The sequence below is a fragment of the Apteryx rowi genome, unplaced genomic scaffold, assembly GCF_003343035.1.
Source record: "Apteryx rowi isolate R43461 unplaced genomic scaffold, aptRow1 scaffold_185, whole genome shotgun sequence".
Lineage (NCBI taxonomy): Eukaryota > Metazoa > Chordata > Aves > Apterygiformes > Apterygidae > Apteryx > Apteryx rowi.
Window position 1 is genome coordinate 1559325 of NW_020448141.1, and position 17184 is coordinate 1576508.

Here is a 17184-nt window from a genome sequence, read left to right on the forward strand (position 1 = left end):
CAAAACAGTTGGAATTAGGAAAGTTCTTTTTACCATATATTCAAAATTACAGACAAGCTTTTAAAAGGTTTTTCTTAATATTCGATTTCACAATTAACAAAGCTGCACGACCTTAATCACATCCCAGTAGCCACTCATAAGCATGTGTGGTGTTTGAATGACTTGAGGGGTGGGGACGGAAAGGAAAGGAGATGATGAAAAAATCCAGTTTACAAAGGATATTCAGTTGTGTGTATATATATCTATACACACATATATATCTCAATTCCATTGTGATTAGTAGCTATGCACTTTAACCAGAGCAGTTGACATTTACTCCATAAGAGGAACAAGTAAGATCTCTGCACAATACCATTTGTTTAAACAAGCCAAAACAGAATGAATATCCAGAATCACTGAAGACCATTCTAAATATTGCAGATTAAAGATTGGGCTATCGCATAAAGTTTTACACTGCCAATCCCTGCTTGCATCCCTGAAAAAATTTTAAATAATTTCTCTTATAACAACTGTTGTGAAATGACAAAGAAATCCAAATGACTCAATACTAACATTTACACATCTACATCACAGGCACCTCGCTGCTTTTCTTTATGTTGACACTGAAGTCAAAAAAAATGCCAAAAGAATAAATCATTGTTAAAAAAAAAAAAAGTAATTCTCTAATAAAACTGAGAAGAGGCAAGAGTTAACAGAAATACCCCTATCAAAAGCAAGCCTATGTTTTTGAGGTAACAAAGGCTTAATTTATAATAGGTCTACAGCTTATGTCCGTGCCAAGTGAAGAAAATAGGCTCAGAAAATGACAAATCAAGTAGCATTAAAATATCTAAAAAAAAAAAAATTATCAAAATATAGAATAAGATAGAATAGATATTATCATAAAATAGATGTTATCATAAGATAGAATATTTCAAATTAACTGCCTTGTTCTTCTTTCTCAGATGCTATTCTATACTTCTTTAAGCTGATCTAAAAGGTGTCTACCATTGAAAGACATGGTTTTTAATCCTCTGGCTAATCTTCTGTTTAGCCAGAATAACTTTAATCCAGACCAATGTGCTGATCTATCTGATCAAAAGGCCACACTATTACTAGGGCCAGCAAAAGGGAGGACAATGTACCATGCAGCCTAAGAAGAGGCAACACTTTTTTTGGCAACAAGTCATACTTAGACCATATTAAAATGAAAACACAGCTTCATTATAAGGTGCAGAGATACTACATGGATCTGCTAAAATACATTTGCCTGTATACCACTTTTTCAGAAACCTATATAATATCTAAGGGAAAAGAAAAGAGCCTTTAGCCTCTGAAGCTGCTCTCTTTCAACTTATTCATCATTATAATTTACTCAAGTTATAACTTATTAATATTTCAGTTTCAACATGAAAAACTGATTTGATAAGACTTTCCATATCTGGACATATACAAGCAGCATATTTAACTTCTATTTACACTGCAGTAAAAGTACCAAATATTCTGCGCAAGTATAGCTTCAAAGTTCCCAAGGATTAGGAACAGGAATGTAGACCATTTAACCAACATGGATTTTTTTTTTTAAACATTCTACTTACTCCTATATCTTCCTGAAAGTAAGGAGATAAAACTACACTTGAATGTACAAGTTCAGATCAAGCTCCTGATGTTTCATTTTCAGTTTCATTTTGACTGACAGAAGTCATTCCCATCATTTTTCAAAAAGCCAACTATGGATGTCCAGCATCCTTATAAACCTTCAGCTCAAATATTTACCCAACTCAGCATTAAATTATATTTTACATAAAGACATAGCATTAAGTCTTTGGAAGTTTGTGATTTGCTAAAGCCTAATTACTAAAATGTTCAGCAACCATAGCTGCAAACAGCAAGATTCCCCCTGTCCGCAAAAGATGTACAGCATAAAGATTAATTTAGAGTAAAAACATAAACTTTAAGCCATCATATTAAGTAGCAGATTTCACCCTAGCAGTCAAGTCCATCTGATTTCTAACGGCAGTGGAAGATAAATGACTTACTTTCACCTTAAAATTAATATTCAGTAAACTAGAAGGACAGTATTTTTAAAAGGTTATTCCATTACGTAATATTTCAAGTTAAAAGGAAATCTTTGAAATGATAACTAAGTATTGTTTGCAAATATTTTGGCACTGGCACAGATTCTGCAAAGAACAGCCCAAGCTTTAACTTAATTATCCTTTTTACAAGAATTGTGGTTTGAGAAAATACAACAACTTCATAAACATAATAATCACTAAGAGTAATAAGCCTTTGGCAATAATGTTCCAAAGCAAGTTTGGATAATCCAAGATAAACCACGACTCTCTTCCTCTCTCTGTACTTTTGCAGTTAATATAGAAAATTCAAAAGCAAATGAAAATAGTGCATCTCAGACTGTACAAGCAAACAAAATGCAAACTTCTGTCAAACTAAAACATTACATCTAACAATAACTGAATTAATCAGCAAGAACATGCTACACAAACTGCATTCCAACAAAAAAAATCTGCAACAGCTACATTATTTTCTAGAACAGAAATAGAAAGGAACTGAAGAGTAGATACAGTTAAAGGAAACAGTGTGAAATAGTCATCATTACGCTGCTCTCGGTGCACTTTAATCCCAGATAGCCTATCCGTTTATTTTAAATCCTTTGTCTGCACTGGAATACAATCGACCCCAAAGCAGAGCACAGAAGCTACTTATCTGTTCATAACAATATTGCAGAAATTTTGAAAATAATTTAGAACTAAGAAATATGATAACTAGCCACAGCTAAAACACGGAAACACTGTAACGCAAGTTTTATATGTAAAAGGTGATATTATACAGGAAAAAAATAAATCAAGCACCCAAAGTTCAGAATATTCTTCCTACTGGTTCCCAGTCCCCCTGCTTTATCAGTCCTTATTCAATTCCCTATGCTTTTCTACTGCCTTATCTTTACCCAGCTCCTAGACCTCTGTTTAATCTCACCAGCCTTTAGGCTTCTCACCTACATGAAACACTCCAGGTTTTCACGGGTCAAACTCTACGTCTGAAACAAATGAATTCTCTATAGTACCCAACCACTATCACACATTCAGGATTTTCTTATTCTAAAGATTTTACGCATTTTGGTACTGTTGCTATTACTCCAAATAAATTATTTAACCCTTAATATTTCACAGATGAAAAATGATCCTAACATCTGTAGCCTCCTTCAAAAACTCCAACCCATTTATCTTGACTATCTGAAGACGCAGGTCGATTCTTGTATGTTACTCCATAAACTACAATGGGAGACAACACAGTTTTTCACTTAGAAGCAAATACTGCTTAACAAGTGTTCTGTAAAATAACTAGGGAAGCAAGAACATTATGCAAAAGCACACACACTCATGATACTTTCTTTGGGAAGGAGGGAAAGGACTTTCAGTTTAAATTATTTCAGTCACTCTACATACAGGCCAAACAGCACAAGTGAGAGGGCAGCAAACTGTAGTGCAGAAGAGAAAACAAGTAGCTGGCAAACTTTTAAATAATACATTACAGAGCCACAGCCAGAATATATTCATCCCTCACTTCTGCACTGCCAGCAACTGAAAACCTGTGGCATGCGGCAGGAAAGGCCGTTCTCAAATTCCGACACCTGCCCACTGCTGTGGATTGATGCAAACTCTTCTACTGCAGCAGCGACGGGGACTTAGCTTCCCAGAGATAGTAGCACTCCCCAAGATTTTAGTTTATTTACAAAATAGGAAAGCAGAAGCCTGAGAACTTCAGTTCATAGGAAGGAATGAGAAGTATTAATACCCTCAGCGAAACAGCCTGCTAGATATTAGCATGCAGCTTGTTAGAAGCAACTATGTCCTTGCTGTATCACATGGCAAAGTTACACTTTATGAAAAAAAAAAAAGGTACAAAACCTTTGTTAAACAATTTGCTTTACTGTGAGTAGCAAAAATTTGAAGTTTATGAATAGCTTGTAAATTTTATACTCAAACCCAAAATTTACAAATGGAATAAGCTTGATCTTCGGTATGCAATTCATCATCAAGGCACACCAGAATATGGTTTTCCAAGTATCATTTATTCAGGTCAAAAGTTTTATTTATTTCAAACATCTCAACAGAAGAGCAGAACCTGATCAAGCCACTTTATTACCACCAAAAGTATATTAACTGCTATAAATCATAGCAAGTTTCTAGACACGTCTTTCAGGCCAGATGAATCATCTGAAATCTGGAACTCTGCAGAAGGAAAACACATTATGTTATCTGCAATCAGGAAAATAAAGCAAAAATACAAAATGTTCACTTCAGAAATTTAACATTATAAAATAGCAATGAAAAGTAGATTGGCAACCTTTACAAATTATATTTTGATTTAAATCATGATTTGTATGTCTACCCCTTTTGCTCTATCACACTAGCTCTGATTTTTTCCAGATAATTCCTCCTCTTCTCTGAAATTTCCTACCCCATCTTCTTTCTCCACACTCACCAGGCATATATTATAGTCTGGCCTGCATTAGTCCACCTTCTCCCCGATACAGACCTCCTTTTATCTCTTCCCCCTTCTTTACCCCCTCCCCACAAAGAGCCTAAACCTTCATTCTCTAAGCTCTAGCATAATTTGCCCTGTCCAGCCTATCCTCTCCACAGATCCTCACCACTCCATACCCATACAAAGCGCTGCATCCAGTCTCTTCCTCTGGAGACTCTCCATAGAGTTCACTGCTTTCTTCTGCACTTTCCCCCACACTAAGCTCCTGAGCAGCCTCACTGCTCAGTTCGGCAAGCAGCAGGGCAGGAAAGATGTTTCTGAGCAAGAGTCCAAAGGGAACGCTTGGGTGCACAGCATACATCTCTGCCTTCCCCAGGAGACCCACCCTTCTCTTTCCAGTCCCCTGTTCCAATACCTCTTCACACCAAAACACGCTGCTGAATTACATTTGACACTGTACACATGCTTTGGACCAAAAGAGTTATTAATTTGCATGTATCACCTCCATGATTCTGTTCAATAGTCATGACGGTTCATAGTCCCTGTAGAGCAGTACTGGTAAATGGTACCTTCAGCTTGTCCAAAAGTCTTGTAATGGTAGAAAGTACTGCAAGGGAGAGCATTAGTAATTTAACAGTATTCACACAGCCATTAACCATGGACTTGTATAGAAGCTCGCTCACAGTGAACTACAGTAAATTAGGGTGTAAATTTACACAAACATACTCACTGCTCAGTGTCAATTTTTGCTGTGAAGATTCTTGGAGCTAGGCTATAAATTTATACGCTAGCTTACTGCCCACTCACTTCTCACTGTAGACAAACCCCAGGTGTGCTTTAGATACAGTACAGAAACTCTGAACAGAAGCATCTGAGCTACAAGTTTATCTGCTCCCACCAAAGTTGTTACTGAACAGCTCTTAACAGATCCTAGAAACTCATCCATAATGATTAATTACTTTGTCATGAGCTTGATCAAATGTAATGAAGTTACACTGAACTGTATCAGCTGAACGACTGGTTCCACACATACGCCCAGCACCTCCCGCAGAAGTTTGCCAGCAGTCATACCACACTAGTCTGCCTCGAATAAAGGGAATAAGAACGTTAACTTCCCCCATTCCAATCGCCCTGCAGAGCAGAAATGGGGATTGGTTAGCCCCAGTGCTGTAATTTTTACATTATTCAATCTAAAATGCATTAATTCTCGGCTGCTGAGATGATTCATTTTGTCAAATTATTATACTCACTGAGCAAGGGCCAAACTGGATGAAACAAATTTGTGAAAGTATGTTAGTTTTCCAAACTTTTAGAACTCATTTATGTACTAAGACGAGACCTGATTTCTTCAATCTCTAGCACATCTAGACTTTCCTGCTGGCCACCAGAGAGTCTAGGGAACAAGAAGCAATCACAAGATTCTCAGAACTCAGCCTACCATTAACGTGGCACTGTACAACACTCATTTAAGACTTTCCCTAGAGAATCACCTATCGTTGCCACTTTGACCAGTTCTGTTACATTTGCAATTGTTTAAAAGCTCTGTCAAGTCACTACCATAGACTTACGCCATTAATTGTGGCAGATAACCCAAGATGATGCATATATTTTTTTTAGACCAATAGCAGAAGTTTAGTTATTAAAAGACACCCCAAAATTGTGGCAAACTACATGTATAACTAACACAAAAAAACTGTATGAAAAATGCCAGGGCTAATGTCAGGCAGATAGCACTACATAACCCATTGGTACACTTCTTCAGTGTAGATGAATCCTTACTGATATGTCATCACACAATTCATAGGGAAGATTACAGTTTTCTTGGAGCTAAAATTAAATTCTGGGAAGTAGATACTAGCACCACCAAGGAGCCAACAGATGAATTACTTACGCTCACAAGGTACCACCCCCGCCATGCACCCTCCCTACCTCAAGCAGGACATAAATACTGAGCCACTCACAGATCAGCTGCTAAATTGCCGCAGTTCATAGTGTGGCTTTTAAAGCAAATCAAAAGAAAAAAAAAAAGACTATTAAGGCATACTGTAAACTGAATCACAAACAGCTTAATCAGCCATGTGCAAGATGGCTGTGCAAAGCAGACAGAAGAAAAAATGCACTCGCTGTCCCAAGCTACGCCGTCACTACTTTTGGATCAAAATAAAAACTATTGACACCCAATTCAACTGCTATACTTCACCAAACTGCACAGCAGCTGGAACAAACTGCACCATTCAAACAACTTAAAAATATATTTAGGGAAAGTGGGAATGAACTAGTCATTTTGTACCTGCACCAACAGAAAAATTTCAAATCTTAGTACTGACATGAGTTTCTATACTAAAAGCACAAGTCCTTAGTCCCAAATTACACTCTCTTAATAAAATATTTTTCTCACAGAATTTTTTTCTTCACCATTTCTCTGTTTTGAAATAAAATATGACGAGATTTTAGCACAGAGCAGAAGAAACTCACCTTTCAAGATGAAAATTAAGAGCAAAGGTTTCTGACATTTTTACCAAGTTTCTGTTCAACAGTACCTTTACTCTCACCTGTTGTGCAAAAGCAATATATTCTCAAGGATAGATTTGAAAACCCAAAGAAAGTCTATTTAAAGTTTCTTATTAGGGTTAGCCTACGAGGAACTTGGCAAGAGTTTACCTTTTAATACACACAATTTAACATCAAACATTTTGGTGACAGTTTTAGTTACATTTTATTTATGATTATATAAGCTTACATGCCAAACAAGACACGCACTTATTCTTCCTACTTTTACAGTCTTCTTAATTACTTCTATGTCTAATATCCCTTAAGTTATAAAATTTCACACGACTACCCATCTTAAAATAGCCTATTCATAATGAAAGGTAATCAGTGATCTAGCATCATTAAGCCTGTGTTCGGTATTGGAATTAATTCATATAGAGCATTTACAATGAAGGTAAACTAAGTTCACTCCCAAATCACTCCAACAGCCAGCCCAGAATATTTACTGTTCAAGGTAATATATAAAAATACTTCTGCTGTTCACCATACATTGCTAGGCTTTATTATATATCACCTTTTCAAAGCATTCTTCTGTGATATTTCCTTGTTTGCTCTTGAAGTCAAGAATACAAAGGGCTTTCTGAAACTACATTTCCTTGGTATAGCATACTTGAGAAATAACGTTTCATACACAAATCTAACTACTTAAAAACCTCATTAATACAGTATTTCACTTATTTCTCCCTAGCTAACAGGGAAGTTCTATATATTTCATTATACAAAAGTTTACATTCTTTTCAGCTCCTGAATTACGTCCAATTTTTGACAATTTGAATGCTAGCATTTCTACACACTAATGATGGAGCCAAACATACTGAAATGATGGAGAGCGCTGAAGATTTGTTTACCTTAGAAGAATGAACACTAGTCATCCCTTCCCCATCCTAACACCCATGCCCAACAATTTTAGCTATTAATCAACAATAAAAGCTATGTTAATTTGCATAACTCCTTCAGGAAAAAAAAAAAAAGACACACATTTAGGTCACAAACTTTTATATAACGCATTAGAAAACAACAAGGAAAAATGTCATCTGCCTATCCTAGACATTCTGACATCTGACAGCAGGAGTAGAAGGTAGGTTTTATTTCAAATATATTTATTTACTTGAAAAATTTCTAGAACTTTATGTAATCAAGCACTACGGCAATTCATAAAGACTCTGTTTCAAAAAAAAAAAGCTAAGTATGCAGTATGTGGAGAAAAATACTTAAAATTTTATTTTTTGGTGCAAAAGTCTACAAGTACTTACTTCATGTATTGCATTTCATTCACTACAGTTTTAGTAACTTATGCTAGAACATTTCACAGGAATCTAACACAGAGTCCTTAATGCACTGTTCACTCTGTGAATCAGCACTAGAGCTGATCCATCTACAGTATCACTGCAACCAGTTGTATTATATAATAAACATGAGAGCAGTTTGACATATCACAAAACAAACTGGTTAATGGCACTCTACTTTCTAGCACAAATTATCTTATGGTAGTCAATATTTAATCATTTTATTAAAAGCTTTCCCTAGAGTACACTACTTATCACAAAGTACCTCAGTCTGTCCTCAGAGTCTCAGATGCGCAGGTTTGCTCCTCCTCAGACATCTTCCCACTGCAAAGTAAAAAGAAATCATCTATAATCTAGCTCTTTCCTGCCATTAGAAGAACTTATAATCAGGAAATTCCAAACTGACTGGCATATGCCTAAGTTGCACGTTATTTTCTCTATATACCTTCCTAAATTTTGTCAACTATAGTTCAACAAAACATCAATATATTAAGCAAATCAGGATCTAAATAAAAAAGCCACTTAAAATTGTGCTCTGCTCTACATATCAACAGAGTGCAGGAAGCTATCAGAGGTGGGATGTGAACATTAAAGTTTTAAAACTTCATGTAACTGTTTGCCAATTAATTTTTACATGCTTGTACTTGTGAGCCCTCAAACTTCTCAAACGTTTAAACCAGGACACAAATATTGAGGGCTTGCCTCAGGATGAGCCCCAGGATAAATCAGAGGTGTTTATGCCCTTGGAGGGGAAGACAGAATAGGGGACAGACTTCATTATAATAGGTGTTATTTATTTATTTTAACATCAGCAATGAAGAATTCACAGAAAAAGCTAAAAGAATGTGCTACCAGCACAATCAAAGCTTCAGAGAAGTTTTTTTTTTTTATTTTACACTACTGACATTAATATTAAACTATTTTTTACTTTATTATTAAACTATTTTAAAAAATACTACTTAAAATTAGTCAGTTAACTCCATTTAACACACTGTTACGTATTTATATTATGCCAGGTAATTTTACAGCTGACATAAGAAATAGAAACTCTTCAAGAGAAGTGAATTTAAATCGGACAGACATACATGAAGTTGTGCTCTATGGGACCAATTTACAGGGATTTAAGCGAACAAGGAACTCTGAAGCAGGAAGAAATAAATATTTATTAAGCAAACACACTGACACTTAGGGACTAAAGTCACAGTAAAAGAAAACACATTTGTGAAGCTCAGATGCTCCACATTCACTATAGGCACAGAAAAACCAAGGCAAATAACTTAAACCTTAGTATTTACAGGCACTTTGTTGCCTTTTACTACTAGAAATATTTCAAGATACTAAGTGGCCATAAGTATCTTAAAACAGCAATCATAATATGCACTTAAACTCAAAGACTGTTACCAAAACTAGAAACTATCTAGATCTAAGTCCACGGTATATGTTGCGCCTGTAAGAAAAAAAAAAGTCACTCTGGAATCAAAGAGGCAGAAGACCATAATCGGAAAGCATGCGCTCTTCCATCGCTTCTCGAGGAAGCCAGGGAATGCAGCAGGGAATGCCAGCACCGGCTGAGAGAGGCTCACCCAGCTACCTGGCGAGCAGAACAAAGGGGAAAGGGAAAAAATAAATAAATAAATAAATAAAAATACAACCTGACTATGTAGCACATTCCCTTTTTCCTTCCTGTACACATTCTTTTCTAGTCCAGCAATTTTTAAGAATAGAGCTTTCTCTAGAGTTGCAGGACTGACTGATCGGCGTGTATTACTCAGAATTTCTTTAAGTTATAGTATTACTATAATATTATGGTATTTATTTAGGCCTAACAATAAAGTTCAATTTTAGAGAACAATTTATTGGATAAAATTTTATTGAATATTAGCTTGTTCATTATGCTTTAAAATCTAAAATCCTAACCAAATTCCTTTTAATAATGAATCTTAATGTTTAATATAATGATTAATGTATCTTTCCCAGAAAACTGTACATGCACAGAAAGTTCATTTAGCAGCTTAATACCATAGTCTAGAATATATGCAATAAATGAAGAAAGAGAGAGACGGCCTGCCAGAAAGACAAGAATATTGAAATTAACATTCACATGGTCTCCATACACATTTGCCAATAAAATGCTTTTAAGAATCCTAAAGTAGGGGCCAAATAGAAATTATTTAAGTATTTAAAAATATCTCCAGTTTAGCAACCCAAATACTGCATGGATTGATATGAAACATCCAGGTTACTTCTGTATTAGCACTTGTAAACCTAAAAAATTAACACTAAAACTACTAGTGTCCTAGTTCTTCCTCATTTACTGTAACTAGACATACAAACTGATGAACAACTTGCATACTGCACCCTCAATTTCAAGGCATGAAAATCTGCTCCGTAAATTTTAAGAGAATGAAACACAAGGCAGCCACTATGGCCCAGCAGAGATTCATGACAATATAATTCTAATATCCTGCAACATTATTAAGACAGGTATAGCAAGCTATATATTAAAATGGATTATTATAATTGCTTCACTTTTTCATTGTATTATCAGCTGAAAACATTCAAATGATGAAGAGTTTAAGAAGTTTCACCTTTCCTCAAAAAAAGAAAAAACTTGGATTTTCACAAGTCACTACTCAAAAAACTCGTGACCCAAGTATCACGAGACATAAAAAAAACAAAACAAAACAAAACAAAAAAACCCCCAATCACTTGGCTTCCCTTTTCAAAAAAAAAAAAAAAAAGTATCATCTTTGGTAATGTTACCTTTAGTTTTGCAGTAAGACAAGTATAAGACATGGCATTTAATACTACTTTTATTGCCAGTTTCATTAGATTTTTATATCATTTAAATAAAGAATGCAGATTACATCTGATTTTTCTCAAAGAAACTTACTAAGTGCAGCAAAAATTTTCGCTAACTGAAATTACATATGGCTATAGAGAGTCCACTAAATCTGACATTATACCCACACAACAGATTTTAAAGCATGTCACCAGTGCTCTTTTCTCATTCCAAAGTAGAGTGCAGTCATCAGACAAATGAACAGATTTGGAAGACGTAGCAACATAAATTTCATAGGTCTCTAAAAAGGATGAAAAGCTAATGTGCATCCCTATAAGCTTGGGAGGACACCAAGATAATTCATCTGTACAATCAGAGAGACAGAAGGATAGTCTAATACTGTGGAGAAAAATCAGAGGTGTAATCATTTCCTTATATAGAGACATTAACATAAATAACACACAGCATATTCAGAAGTTTCCTAAAAGAAAGTGGAGAACACTACTAAAACTACGTAGTGAAAACAGGCCCTATTTTGATATATGAAATGAAACTTAAGTGAAGAGAGACAAAAAAAAAAAGTGATAGATTTGAGTGTCGAGTTGAGGGGAAAAGAGGATTTTGATGTTGAAATATGACATGCAGATCTTTCAAGGACTATAAGCTTTAATGAGGGAAACTAGCAGTCAGGTAGACTACAGAAAATCTTACTAGCTGTATTTTAAACAGATTGCAGAGATATGAATATCAGGAGAGAAGGGAGGAGGTACTTGAAGTACTCCAGATGACAGCTACAGGCCTAAACTTTATTTGTAAAGACAGAAAACGAAAATGTGCTCTTGGAAACGTTGTTTGGACAAGGAAGAAGGATATGAATAAAACATGACTGTGGATCCAAGGAGAAGAGAAAGGGGGGGGGGGGGGAAAGAGGGCTACTCCCAAATGACTGCCTTGGGCGACAAAGGATTATGGTGCTGTCAGCCGCATTGCAAATGGGGAGCAAATGAGTTAAGTTTGAGAGAGATGATAATGAGCTCCGAGACATTCGCAGTGTTTATGATAATATGAAACACTGCAAGGAAAAGCAAGACTGAGTGAAGGCACAGAGCTGTGAACCTCTACATAGAGATGCAGTAACCTAAATAAAAGAGATAACATGCAAATTTTCTATAAACACTGCACACCTTGGGATTAGCGGAAAGAGGGTACAAACGGAAGATGGCTACAGCAAGTAGCACCAGATGCCAAAAATGGACAAAGCCATGAGAGCCAGGCAAGTTTCCCAGGTTACATCTTCCCTTATTCCCACAGAACTAAGGTGGCTCTTAGTTACACACTTTAAAAAAAGCACAATTACACTTAAAAAATGTAAATAGAAATTTGACTGGATTGTTGTACTAGTTGATAGATGTATTATAACTACTTTCAATTACAGTTATTGCTGTCATTTAAAAACAAGAGCACATTTTATTTAAACTAAAATTTGTAATCTAATTACATGCTTCAATCAATATTTGTATTACTGGAAAATACAGACCGACACAAAGAAAAACCTGAAAGGAGTATTATAGTCTTTACTTCCAATGGGTGGCTGAAAAAGCCAAATCTCTTGAGTGGCATGAGGCAAAAAAAAAGTCCCCTTGAGTTCCAAAAAGATTCTTTTAAGCATATTTTCCTTAAAACAAAACAAAGCTTTACCGGAGTTATTCAAAGTTACATTTATTTAAAAAAAAAAAGTAATAAACTGTCTCTAAGATGTCGGAAGAATCTTAACATACTTCCCTGAAGTAGGAGCCCTCCCTGTGTTTGCTTGGTATCTTAATTTGCCTTTGGTTTCAAAACTCCAGGCTTGCCAAGAGCTATTCCTTTCAAAACCTCAGGAATTCCATTACTAGTTTTAAGCTAAATTAAAGGAAAATAGAAGCATTCAACGCATGGCAAAAGTATGCACAAAGTGTTTGTTGATACTCATAAACAGACTGAAAAATTTAGACACATCTGAAGGATAACTGCTGTACAGTCGGCTCTGTTTTGCTCTGCTATGCAACTAAGCAAAAAGCTACTGCTGGCATTTCAGAAAAGTGCAGCATAAGATACATTACTACCAAAATGGAATACACTTAACACTAGATCATTCATTTTGCATTTGAATAAGTTTATATATATAAATATAAGCCACATATAAACCAAAGTTTGCATTTCTGCAAAGAATAGCAGGAGTTTCCCCTTTAAAACTGGTGCTTCAACATCTCTATGTGAAGGAAAGATGTCACCACCTCCTAAGTCATGGCAAAACTAGCCAACTCTCCTTTCCTGTCAGACATCTCAGAAATCATGAAATAAAGGTATTCCATCTCAGAAATACTAACAAGATTAATTTTATGTGAAAATTCACATGCAATAGTTTTCATAGTAATACATAGTAAAGCAGATATTAATATAAACTTTGTATTTTCATCTATTATTATCTTTCCAGTGTTCACATACTAAATAATTTAAATAGTATTACTAAGGTCATTTTTACTGACTAAATTGTGGTAAGGAAAAAAAAAATGTCTCCATCTGCATGCTGTGCCAGGAGCTAGACTAATGCACAAGAAGGTACAGCCCCTGTCCCAAAGTATTTAAGATAAGTTTTCTTGAAAGATGATTGCTTGATTTGCATCCAGATGTGTAATCCCAGCAAATAAGAACTACTATGCAGTGGAACTTTTTTTGGCGGCAGCCACAGTAAATGAGTAGAATTACCAACACAACAATTTATTGCAGCTCTGGTGATAGATCTGTATCTTCCATTAGAAGCTATAAGAATTCAGGTACCAGCACATTGGACAGAGGGTCTATTATAGCCTTGAAAAGGCAAGAAACTACAGCAACTTTTCACTGTTGAGCCAGCACACAGTAACGGATCAGTGATTTATGCTAACCATCACCACTGTATGGATGACAGCAGTAGCATCTCAGCCCTGCCAGGATCAAAATCACTTTGAAGAAAAGCCAAAGGAAGGAGAAGGCCTTCTCTTTCGACTAAAAAAGCAGCGATGCACTCCCTCCTGAATTTGGAGCACAGTCCAGGAAAACTACCGCTATTTCAGACATACCAACTGCCCTATAGCTCTCAGCTTTTATCACAAGCATAGACATTTCATACAGTATTTCAGAAGCAAATTTTCCTGAACAGAAGAGTAACAGACAGATGTACAAGAAAAAAGCTGAATAACAACAAATACATAGAGTACCTCCGATTTATGGATATCTTAAGTAAATGTCCTCAAAAAAAAAAAAGGGAAGGGAAGGATAAACTAAAATGTACACTTGGGACATTTGTTTAAATCTCTGTTCAAAAATTTACCAATGTAGAGCTATTTCTACCAGCAGCCAATACCTTATCAGAATCTTTATACCAAAAAAATTCAAAGTCCTGTAAGAAGAAGTGGCAGGTCTAGCAATTGTGGCAAATTCTGAAGAAGCTGAAGTAATGTCAGTCATCTATAAAAAGTAGCAATGATAGCAACAACATGCAACATCATCATTTTACATTCGTAGTAATCCAGAGGAATACATTCTGTACCACAGATATTAGTCTTACTTTGTCAGCTGAGATTCAAGCAAAAAGTTCAGGGATTTTTCTGGGCCACCTAAGAAGTCAGTGTCAGATGAAGCAGAGCTCAGGTGACAAGAAGCTTCTCACCTCACTACACCACAAATGGAAGTGAAAGCATTTTAGGTAAAGAGAAAATAACATATAAAATTAACATATTCAAAGGCAAGAGAAGGAAACAGTCAGTAGTCACAACACCATGTCCACTAATTAGAAAAGAATGCATATAGTCAATCCCAAACATGCAATAATCATGAAACTATTGCATAAACATCAGAAATAAGTTATTAGTTCTTTTTATTAAAGCCAAGGGATAATTCCTTCTGTTCTCATTTCAAGCTTGAGGGAAAGATATTAATATTCTGGAGAATCACATAGCTCCAGGAAGATAGGCCTTTAAAAAAAAAAAAGAGAGAGAGAGAGAGAGAGAGAGAGAGAGAGAGAGAGAGAGAACAAACAACTACCCAACATACAGTTCTAAACTGGTTGTCATGGTTGTTGCCACCCAGTCAGCAGCAGTGAAAACAAAAAAAAACCCACTATACTTGGAGAATACACTACACATATATATAGCTAAATACACACATATGAGAAGGCACCGCATACCAGTTTATCACCAGTTTAAGTTTGAAAAGAAAGTTTACACATACCACTGATTCCACAAAAGGGCCAACAAAAAGGTAGTATTTTTGAGTAGAAAATTTCAAGGCTGCTGTATTATGACTGCTATCTTATAACTTCCACAAAACTAAAATATCAGCTCCATAACTCCATATGTAAAATGAAACTGCACAACTGACATGAGTTTTCAGTCAGTATCTCCTCAAACAGCTTCGATAAAGAATGATGATGTTATCAGTAGCACACAAAAATAAAACCATTAAATTCATTTCAGAAAACGTGACTGAAAAGCTGCAGATAGATATCTTCTTCCAAAGGTAGCTGTGGCAGCTAATGCTACAGCCCACAGTTACTCATCACTGCCCAGCAAAGCGAGGTTGCCACCCATACAGACTGGCAACAGAAGGAATCATACGAGAGCTCACCAAACCGCTCCAGGCAAAATCAATCAAGGTAACTGGCCAATGAAGGTAGCTTGAACTAACGCTGGCCATTTAACTGCTGATTTTGCCTAAAGCAGATAACACTTACAGCTACTTTGATGGAAAAGATCATACTGCAGAGCGGCAGGGACAAACAGCTGGGGGACACAATACCTAAAATTCTCGCAGATTTTGGGGGGAAAAAAATGCCTATCCATATCCTGAAACAGTAAGTAAAACTTCTGTAATAGCCTGAAAACTTTAAGACAGATTTTGATAAACACTAACCATTAATTAGTAGATTAAGCAGAAGAGTCACACACTGCCTCCTCGGAAACTGTCTGAAGTCAACAAAGTCTCAGGTCAGCCTCATAATTTTCACAGGCTTGGATTTTTTTAAATCTACTCCCTATTACTACAAAATATCTTGCAGTTTTCTTAGAAGCTCTGACTGCCATCTTTTCTGATTTTAGTACTTTAAATTTGAAAGCTCAATATACATGCTGAACAAAGTCATTGTTTCAAGAATTTATTTCTGATGAATGAACAGCAGCTATAAATAGGAGCATATTTTCCCCATTAAATCCCGCTAAATGAAACAATAGGTACCAAATAAAAATAACAACAACAACAAAAAGGAATTACTACACAAAAGGCCAGATTCTTCCCTCAAAATCCCTTCAAAGTGCATAATGAAATCAGAGACACGCTGCCATGGATTAAGGGGTCTTAGACTTAAAATGTGCCCATGAACCATAACTGAACAATGTATTCAAAACCTCAGTGCTGTATGAGTTTAACCCCACTGAATTAGGCCAGTATCAAATATATGTTAAATTGGCATAATGTGTCACTGTCACCAAAAGAAACAGACACACCCCGCTCCCCTTACTGCTTGCTTCCACCCCCATCTTTGCGCCAGCCCAAATGTTTGTGCAGCAAACTGATCCAGCTTAAACCTAACCCTCCCCTCCCTTCCCCTCCCCCAGCGAGCTCCAACCTCAGCCCAATCCACCACATAACCATACAAGTATTTGCCTGCACAAAGGAGGAAGCGGCAGGTAGGGGTGGAAACAAACAGGGCCATGTTTTTCAGTGGCAGAGCTGGTAGACGCCAGCTATAAGTTTATGCAAAGCTGCGGGTTCCCGGCTGAAGCTCCCTAACATCCGTCACACCAGCTCGGGCTACAGACCCCCCATATCTCTTGGATCCCGCCTCTTTACTCACACGGGCACCGACAGATATGCAACTGCATGGCAAGTTGATTCGGGGAGCTGAGTCAAGTAAAAACCAACCCTTCCCCCCCCCCAAAAAAAAGTTACTAGTTTTCAGCCAGTTCAGCTTCCTGAACCAGCTCACTAAGCAATCGCTACTAGCACAAGGAGGGAGGAAAGAAAGGAAAGGAAAGAAAGGAAAGGAAAGAAAGGAAAGGA

General features: G+C 36.3%; 1 protein-coding gene across 6 annotated transcripts in view; it reads right to left on the bottom strand.

The window, feature by feature from the left end:
- The window catches only part of FRS2 (fibroblast growth factor receptor substrate 2), a 55372-nt gene that overhangs the window by 35291 nt on the left and 2897 nt on the right, over nt 1-17184 (bottom strand). Inside the window, exons 1-5 of one of the 6 annotated variants that reach the window (XR_003252852.1) lie at nt 14696-14710; nt 9818-9915; nt 8590-8648; nt 4991-5095; nt 4054-4232 (exon numbers count right to left, since the gene is read on the bottom strand). The gene's annotated coding sequence lies outside the window, so the exon portion shown is untranslated. Of the gene's footprint in view, nt 1-4053; nt 4233-4990; nt 5096-8589; nt 8649-9725; nt 9749-9817; nt 9916-14695; nt 14768-17184 lie in introns of those variants that run through there. The other 5 variants (XR_003252853.1, XR_003252854.1, XM_026061769.1 and 2 more) reach the window with 5 other exon arrangements.